This window comes from Pteropus vampyrus, unplaced genomic scaffold, assembly GCF_000151845.1.
Source record: "Pteropus vampyrus isolate Shadow unplaced genomic scaffold, Pvam_2.0 Scaffold493, whole genome shotgun sequence".
Taxonomy (NCBI): Eukaryota; Metazoa; Chordata; class Mammalia; order Chiroptera; family Pteropodidae; genus Pteropus; species Pteropus vampyrus.
Genome location: NW_011889274.1, coordinates 720,372 through 730,375, shown reverse-complemented (window position 1 = coordinate 730,375; position 10,004 = coordinate 720,372). Strand labels below are relative to the sequence as shown.

The window sequence follows — 10,004 nt, the reverse complement described above, 5'->3', positions numbered from 1 at the left end:
CTCAAAGCTTGTACTTTACTCCTTTTGTCTATAACATTTCCTCACCTCCATTCTTCACCTGGCCAGCTTCTTATCACCAGATTTCGGTTCAAATGCTGCTTCCTCAAAGAGGCCTTCCTTGACCATGCAATCTAAAGCAGCCCCTATCTCACACTCCCAGACACTCGATCTGATTACCTGGTTGTATTTCGCACTTCCCACTATCAGTGGGTTTCTTGATTATCATCTGTCTCCCCTCACTAGAATTCTGGCTTCATGAGAACAGAGACATTATCCTGTTCACCATTGCAAACCTAAGACCCAGAATGGTGCCTGTCTCTTCATAAGCACTCAAGTAGTCATTGAATGAACCACATGTCATTTGTACCACATAGCATCCTCATGGACTGGCTTTCTTCAGAGAAAACTGCTTGAACCCAGCCTGCTTTCTAGCCTAAATGCACCTTCATTGTGGTATCACGTCAATAGTACTGACAGAAACTTCTATTACTTCTACCACTATTACTACTACTACCTATCACATGTTGAGTGTTTACCATTTACCACATAGAATACTAATCATTTTATATACATTATCCTATTTGCCATTGTTACTATGTTCATTTTAAAGATTAGAATATCAACATTAATTTGATGAAATTATGAAGCTTGAAAGTCATACAGCTAGTAAGTGGTAGAATTAGAGCTCAGGTCCAGTTTTTCTGACTCAAAAAACACCATGACATATTCCCTTCCCTGTCAAAAGTTCGTATTTCTAAGGGTATAATTTAAAAGTTTGAGAAACACTGAACTAAATGATGGAAGACCCAACTAGGGAGAGCCTGAAGAAAATATTTCTAAATAGCTTTGAATGATTCTGGGTTACAGACAGGAAGGTGAATGCATTCTTTGAAAGAAAAAAGGAAAGCGCTTTTTTAAAAAAAGGGGGGGCTTAGCTAGCCAATTATTCCTTGTTAATTGTGTCAAGACAAACATTAATCACCCCACTTTAAAGAAACCCAATTATGAAAGTGGCCTCCCAAAGCGAGGACAGAGATTGGGTTTGAAAGAAATGCAACTAACTGAGAAAGAAATGCAACTAACTGAGAAAGAAAGGTCTCATAGCACAGCAGGGCTGTCCACTACAGTCAATCCTGCCTGCTGCTTACAGCCTCAGCAGAGCCTTTAGCAAAGTTAGGGAGATAGAGCTGCACATTTTAGTCAGAAGATGTGAGCAAAAATCATGCAGGTTTTTAAAGAATACTGTAGGTTATAGGAATGGGCAGTGGATTTCCCATATGCAACGCACATCCTAATCTCTCTAATCCTGCTAAATTTAGGGCCCATGATAAATAATGGATAATCAACTCTGAGATTCATTAAGATACATTTTGAGCTGGGGAAAATGTCTGTGAATTGAGCAATAATGCCATAGGAAGAAAAATACATAGGAAACCAAATGACCCAGGTTGTGAAAAATAAATAGGATATTGTGAGGTGATTGTGACACCACTTTTCAAGACTGCAAATAGAAAAAGAGGATGAGAGAAAAGGATGAGGTTTCAAAGCAATATTAAATTTAGAGCTTCTTAGTTTATAGTCAAATGTATGTGAGACTCCAGTAGGCAAGCTAAGGACTTTGATTATCACGTCACTTAAGCATTCTGGATGATGTTATACTCAGCATGCGTCCTATCAATATTGGGGTTATACTTCCTTTTTCTACTTCTTAATATATGATCATTTTCAAACAGAAAAACATAGTCTATATCCCTGCCAAATTTACCAGAACAAATTCTTTTAAAGACACAGCAGTCCATTAATAGAATGTGTTTGATTTCTGCATTCATCTTAGCAAGTCCTTGCATGTGTACATCTCATGTGTCATTAATTTATTTTAATACTTGATTACAGAGTTCTTCTAGAAGCCATATTCCTGTCCTGCTAGGAAACAATCTTTAAAAAAAGAAAAAGAAAAGCTGAACCAAAAATAGAAAAGGTTAGTCCTATATTATTTTCACACCATAGAAAGCATGGGGGCACTGGGGGCAATTCTGTTTTAATAGCAGAAGAAATGGTATAGTGATAATGTTTCACACTAATAAATTAAATTTTGGCTGCCAATGTAAAATAAAAATGTTTTTGATAGTCATGGCCTAAAATATGGAATCTATAAAAGAAGTACAATTGCTCTAGAAAATGTTTCTTTGTATTTAAAAAAGGAGGCTATCATTTTAACATTTCTCTTAACTTTGCTAAAAATAATAACCATGACAGAATGCTTTTTTCCCCTACTAACAGGGACGCCAAATGGAAAAAAAAATAACTAAAGAACCATAGTGACCTCTAGTGGCATAAATCAGGATCGTTCTGCATGCACACTAAGTTAACTATACGGAGCATTTGTGGGTAAAATCATTCTCTTCCTACAAATGAAATGAGAAAAAAATAATAGTATTGTTAGTTCAAAAAAAAGAATTCAGTATTCATTTCTGGACCTGATTTTCTTTGTTATTAGGTGATAGTTTGTGTAGTTGCATGACTACACAAAGTGATATGCATGACTTTGCATAACAATCCAAGCTTTTCTCTACGCTATTAAAAATCTTCATAAGCACCTTTTGTATGATAATTATTTAACCTTTTCTTTTTCCTGAGACTTTAAAAGAATTAAAAATATTTTTAAAAAACAAAAATTTTGCAAAGGAATTCAAATACCATTAGCAAAGTATTGCAATGTAAGAAAGGTCCTTGGGCAACTGCTTTAAGAAACTCATAGAGATGATTTGTAATCCAAATACCAATTATTCTGTGATCCCCCTACTATGTTAAACTGTTATATACACACTGTGAAGGACCCAACAAAAGAAGTTATGCTGGAGAGATATGATCGAGGTATTTAAAAGGTGTGTGCATATAAACAATGCAAGGCAATATACTGAAGTTGGAACTAAATACCATAATGAGCTAAGATCAGAAGGGTTAAAGCGACCAGCCCTCTAGAAAAGTATCAGGAAAGCCATCAAAGGGATAGATAGTTGAAGAGGAAAGGGAATATATACACAAAATAGAGTGAATAAAGGAAGCAAAATACAGAGATAGGAGAGCAAATGGTTTTCCCAAAGGATAGAGAATAGATTTATCCAGCAGAGGTTTCAAAAGAAGCAATTCCTGCAATACAAAGGGAAATGGGTGGAAAGAACATGTGCCGAGCATCATCCATGTCCCAGTCACCACGTCCAGAAGTTTACCTGCTCATCTGACTTATTCATCATTCAACCTTGCAATTATGGGGGTTACTGACCTCATTTTAAGATGAGGAAGTGGAGAGGTGATTCGTAAACCAACAAATGGAAAAGACAAGATTTGAATCCAATCAGTTGTCTTGTATGGATCATATTTTCTAAAGTGAGGAAATCTTATCCCTTGCAATCATATTTAATCTATTCATTTACCTAGAAGAAGAAAACCCTTTTTGTCATAGAAAGAAAGTAGTGCATTTCAATTAATATTCTATCTTGGTGATCATAACTGTAGAATATGTAGTTTCCGAATTAATTAAAATTGCAATTCAATGGCCAAAACTCTTTCAGATTCTTCAAAACACAATTCTCAATTGTATGTGTAATTTGTGAAGGCTGAAAACTATGACACCTAGAGTAAGGATGCTAAGCCAGCCTTTGTAAAATTGCAAAGGGTAGCCATTCTCTTTCCTGCCCAAAGCAGAGGGGTAGAAAGGGTGAAATTAAATCAAGAACAGCAATGCCGCCTTTTGGGATGGTATTTTGTTGCGTTGGACCTGCTCTCAGGCAGCCACACATGCCCACAACATTCCTATTCAGAAGGAAATTAACATATAGCCCCCCTACTAATTGCCATATGCCCTTTACATATGTTACCCATTTGATACTCATCCCAGCTACCCAGGGTCACAGAGTACTGAAAAGCTGTGACCGTGTAGTTCAGGCGCTCAGAGTTCTCACATTCAAAAAGTACAGTCCAACAACACAAAGTCATTTAAAACTAACTGAAGTCTTTACTTGCATTTCTCAAATATTCTGAGAGGTGTATGTAGGTCACAGCAACACTCTTCTAAAATTTCCTCATTTTCTCTCCATTACTTTTCTTACCTCTCATATTTCAAAATTCACATACACAAAAATTTTTTTCAAATTAAAAACTTCTGCTCAAAGGGACTGTTAAGAGAATACAAAGACAAGTCATAGACTGGGAGAAATGTATCCACTGGGAGGAAATATTTTTCAAGCATATATCTGATAAAGGATTTGGCTTTCAAATGTACAAAAAACTGTTAAAACCCAACAATAAGAAAACAAACAACCCCAAAAGGGTTGCAAAAGACCTAAACAGACACCTCAGCAAAGAAGATATACAGATGGCAAATAAGCATTTGAAAAGATGCTCAAACTGAACTGTAAATGTAATTGCAAATTAAAACAATGAGCTACCACTACATACCTAATTAGAATGGCTAAAATCCAAAACACTGATAACACCAAATGCTGACAAGGTTATGGAAAAACTTCCACTCATTGCTAGTGAAAATCAAAATGGTACGGCCACTCTGGAAGATAGTTTAGCCGTTTCTTACAAAGTTAAACATACTCTTACCATAGACTCCAGCAATCACGTCCCTTGGTATTGACTCAAATGAGTTGAAAACTTGTATCCACAAAAAACCTACACACAGATATTTAGAGTAATTTTATTCTTAATTGCCAAAAATAAGAAGCAACCAATTGACCATCAATAGTGAATACATAAACAAACTGTGGTACATCCACACGATTAAATATTACTCGGTAATAAAAAGAAATGAGCCATCATACCACAAAAAGACGTCGAGGAAACTTGCTAAGTAAAAAAGAAGCCAATTTGAAAAGCCTATATACTGTATGATTCTAACTATGTGAAATTCTAGAAAAGGAAAAACTATAGATACAGTTAAAAGATCAATAGTTTCCAAGGAGTGGTAGGCAGAAGGGGAGGAAGGGTAAAAAGGCAGAACACAGTGGGATTTTAGAGCAGTGAATCTATTCTGTAGGATATTGTAAAGGTGGCTACATGACATTAGGCATTTGACAAAATCCATTGTACTTTACAAGACAAAGTGAACTCTAATGTAAACTATAGATTGTAGCTAATGATAATGTATCAATATTAATTCATCAATTGTAACAAAAACAAGCCACACCAATGCAAGGTGTTAATAATAGGAGAAATCAGGGAGGGGTGGAGTATGTGGGAATTTTCTGTACTTTCTGCTTATTTTTTCTGTAACCTGCTCTATAAAATATAATCTATAAATGTTTTAAAATATCATTTTCCTCTCCACTTAGAAGTAGACCCTGGGACCATCCACAAACCCCCACCAGCTGTTGTGGGTGCCAGAAGACTGGGAAAAATGTGTCTTCCTCACTGTATTTCCCGTGAGAATCTACCCATATGTTTTTTGACCCTCTATCTTTCCTCTTGGCCATTATTTTGTTTATTCTGGATTAATTTTCATCCTGTCCCACTGGTTATTCTTTTGTCTGTGTCACAGAACCCTGTGCTCTACATGATGCTTCGTGGCCTTATGAGAAGCTGAGAACACAGATGGCTCAACCTATCTCCTAGGGAGATTCTCCAGGGAGAGACAGAACTTCTTGAGAGGCCACAGAGGTTGCCCCCAGGGAAGCAGTGATGATCTGGAGGCGACAACCCCATGTTCAGTGTCTTCCCAGAAAGATTCCTTGCAAAGGAGCTCAGAACTGATTGGTGGGATCTCTAGATGCCCAGACAAAGGTCTGATCAAGGTGAACCAGGGTCAAGGTCAGTGCTCAGGGGAAATGACCATCCCTGCTTTGACTGGTTGTTCAGAGAAATCGTTTTCTGAACCTGCCCCTCCCTTTGCTTCATTGTGAAGCTTTCGTTACAAAAATGTTACTCAGGGTCCAGGTCTCTCCAGATCTTCTGGAGTCTACTTCAGAAAGCTCTTTTTGGAAAGGCCTACTTTGGGAATCCCCGAAAGTAGCCCATGGGAAAATATTCAGTATTTTCTGAGACAGGACAGAAAAAATAGCCAACTAACAAAATCCTCAAAGAAACCTGTGTAGGAGAGTAATTATACACAAGTAATTATAACCAACACAGGACACTAAGCCCAAAACTGATCAACAGTCCTTCACAAGTGAGTTCAAAGGTAACATCTCCTAGTTAAAAGAACTCCCTCTTTGCTTTTAAGAGTTAAACATGCAAATAATCTCCTTTTATTTTCAGGCGTTACATTTTTCCTAAGGCTCTAAACAAACACCCTTATTTTTCTTATCTGGCAATTGTCAGTCTGCCAAATCACTCGGGAGGAAATGTTTACAGTGCAGTACATACATTTTTAGTTTATCATTTTGCCATCTGTTCGTGGAAAATTATCAACACCAGCACATACATACACATTGTCCTCTAGTCTTCTCCTACCTAAACAGTATGCAACAACAGAAGTTCAGCACACAGTTATTAACAGCAGATGACCTTTTCACCGAAATGCAAGGAATATTGCCTAGACACACAGAATGCATGGGATTAGATAGGATGCCAAATCAGCAGATACCTTCCACAGAGAAAATCATTTTTCTCACACAACTTCAATTAAAATAAAAATGTAAAACTGGAATGTTTTCTAAAACACATCTTTCCTAAAAGAAATATAACCATGATGTCATTTTAGAGCAATTTCTACTGACATACAATATTTGATGTGGACGTAGTCCCTTCATAATTTTCAAATTGTTGTAGAAGCTTTTATTTACTTTTACTAGTAAGGAAGGGTATTAAATTCACTCGATGTTTTCTGAGTGCCTGTTTTGAGGTTATTTTTCATTATACCCTCCTTGTAAACACGGAGAATTTTACAATCCCCTTAAAATGTGGCAACTCTATCAGATGAAGAATGTTCTCTGATAACCCCAATTTAAATTTACATTTCTCTGGGTTTTAATCTTTCGTATTTTAAAGATTTATTTTTTTCATTATAGATTGGATTTAAATTTTAGCTAAACTTTTCTGAATTTAAAGATTGACCTAAATAGGGTTGACCAGTGTACATTTGTGAGATTGCTGACCCAGATGACCCAAAAATATGAACAAATTGGGATGAGATCGTTACTTCTAGGTTCTTTGAATCTTGACTAAATTTAAGCAAGTTATTACTTCCCTTACAAAATCTCAGATAAAGTAGGAATATGATACCCTTACAGAGCAATTGTTCATTTCCTGGATTGGTTCATTCAGCCTGATAATGACTAATCCTAATAAGACCTGCAGTTGGGATTTGAACCTCAAATGGACCAGCTTGCTTTGCATTAAAAAAAAAAACTCTCTTGATTGCCCCTATTAAGCTTCTCAAAGATGTACCTTTTTTGTTGCCATGGATGCCAGGAAAGATGTATGGGTATGGATCTGCACAAATCCATAATCACTAATCGCCTCTGGAAAAATGAACCCAGAACTTCAGGCCCTACTGAAAATGATTCATAACATCATTTTGAGTAGAAACAAATGTACTTTTCTCCTATATTGAAACAAAAATTCTGAAAGCTACAGCTCACCATCACATGCCAGGCTTTCTTACCCACACCACATATGTGTATATTCATGGAGAAGAGCAATGTCAATCAACACCATAACTATCTTCACTTTTGGTTCTAAAACCAACTGAAATAAAATTATTGCAAAATGTATTTTATATTCTTATATACTAGTATCCTACCTTGATTTTAGCCAGACAAAAGATAAAATTAAAACATTAGGAGATCCTCTTTATAATCAAGCAGGGAAATATTTCTGCAAAAAAAACCCTGCAGTGTAAAGACAAAAGCAGGTGATTGCTATGAAGGCATTATTTACCAAAAATCTAAACATCATTAAATTGATATATATTTTTAAGCCTTAGCCATGAGCCAAGCACTGAAGATATTTTTAAAAAATTCAAAACCTATCATTTTCAGAAAGCTTATATTCTGCTTAGATAAGTGAGGCATATATACCAAAACTACCTATGAACAGCAAAGACTGTCTAGTCACACTCCAGAAAAGATAGTATAGATAAGTACTGTGGAGATCAAGAAACAGAAAGATCCTTATAGATTGAAATAATTAGAGAAAGGCTTCCTGGAGATGGTGAGCCTTGAGGTAGACTTGACTTGACTTAGAGATAAATAAAAGGATAGGCATTCCACATCAGATGAGGCCCCTTACTTTCATTAGGACGCTGAAGGAAGCCTCTCCGAGGAAATGGTGTTTGAGCTGAAACCTAAATTATAAGCAGTCAGAATTCTTGCAGGCATCAGGAAGAGGAAGCAGCAAGATCATATGTTCTTAGGAGAAAAATAGTTCATGTTCATATTCTAGGACAGAAAGGAGACCAACGTGTCAGACGCACAGTGAGAAGGCAGAGAGTGGCCCATGGTTCAGGCTGAAATAAGAAGGCCGCAAAATGAGGAAGGGTGTGCGTATATACCAAGATTGAAAGTTTCCCAGAAATCTCCAGAAGGCTTTGATATACATCTCCCATGACTGCTCATAGCTGTGAGGATGTCTAAAAATGTAGTTCTTAACTATGCATATTGCTACCCCAAACAATACCAGGGTTCTCTTGGGGAAAATAAATACTGGGAAGGTATCCAGCTGCATGAGCGTACTATCCAAGTACAAAGTGAAAGAAAACAGTTGGTTAGGGGTATCTGGAATCTAGGGGAGTAGTTAGAAATATGAGAAGAAGCAAAAAAACAGACATCAGCCTATAGAAGATATTTAAAGCCATGGGGCTAAGTAAAACTAGTTAGGTAAAAAGTGAAGAAAGAGAAGAGAACTCCAGGCTGAGCCTAGAAACTTTTCAATATCTGAGGTCCAATAGAAGAAGTAGCAAAAAAGGTTGAAAGGAACAGTCAGGAAGGCAGAAGGAAAACCAGAAGAATATGCTGAACCTTGCTGAGAAGTCATGTTAGAGAGGGTAGAGCTGGGGCCACCGGATTTGGCAACATGGAGATGGTTGATAAACATGAAAAGAGTAGTTCCAATAGAATAATGAATTACAGGCACCACATGGAGTGGGTTGAATAGTGACTAGGAGGCAAGAAAAGGGGATCGAGTATAAAAAACTATTCCAAGAAGTCTTGCTATAAAGGAAACAGAGGTAAAGCAATGATGGAGGATAAGTGACTTCAAGATAAGTTTGTTGTCGTTCTTGTTGTTAGTTTGATTATTTCCTTGTTTTGTAAGTGAGAAATACTAGAATATGTTTCTCTGCTGATGGAAGACCTTGAATTTCAAGCCGATAGGTTGAGATTTAATTTTAGAAGTGTTGCCAGTTTTAAGCCAAAAAATGACATAACGAAGTCAGTGTTTTAGAAGATTCATCTGAAAAGAGCTTCCCATAAATTGTGTAAAATTGGAAAAGTATACATAGCAATGAATAGTGCTAGATATCCCCCAAAGGGAGCTGACTAACGCAACAGCAAATGGCCTTAAAGAGGCTCCTGAGGTAAGTCAGCTTGTGTCTTTCAATGGCTAAAGAATGGGCCCCAGAAGGGCATTTAGAATCGATGCCTCTCCAAAAGGCAAAATTTAAACTTAAAGTCTGTCTCTGAGAGCCTGCCATAAAAACTCCAAACACTGTAAAATATCTGAGGATAAAATAGTGAAGCCATCACTAAAATCTACTAAATATTAAATGGATGAATGTGTTGGATCAGCACTTATTTTTATTCTTATAATTTATCAAACTGTGTAAATGTACATGGTACATTATAGAACATAAAACACAAAAGACAGAATTCCTGTCCTGTGAAGTTTACGGTCTCACTTGCACTTAAACTAAAACACTGTATGATGACCCCTAAAATTTTTTTCAGCCAGAGTGATTAGAGAAGGCGTGAGTGCCGCTAACGCAATAGATCAATGTTTTACAAGTCTCAGTCCACAATCCCGAAAGAAAACCTTATTAGAGGCAATGGACACTTACCAAA

At 36.7% G+C, this 10,004-nt stretch overlaps 1 long non-coding RNA gene across 5 annotated transcripts in view; it reads left to right on the top strand.

The window, feature by feature from the left end:
- The window catches only part of LOC105307404, a 30,128-nt gene that overhangs the window by 12,836 nt on the left and 7,288 nt on the right, over positions 1 to 10,004 (top strand). Inside the window, exons 2-5 of one of the 5 annotated variants that reach the window (XR_002777716.1) lie at positions 1,894 to 1,978; positions 2,281 to 2,384; positions 5,340 to 5,429; positions 5,546 to 5,814. This is a non-coding gene — a long non-coding RNA (uncharacterized LOC105307404). Of the gene's footprint in view, positions 1 to 1,893; positions 1,979 to 2,280; positions 2,389 to 5,339; positions 5,430 to 5,545; positions 5,815 to 10,004 lie in introns of all 5 variants that reach the window. The other 4 variants (XR_002777714.1, XR_002777715.1, XR_897228.2 and 1 more) reach the window with 4 other exon arrangements.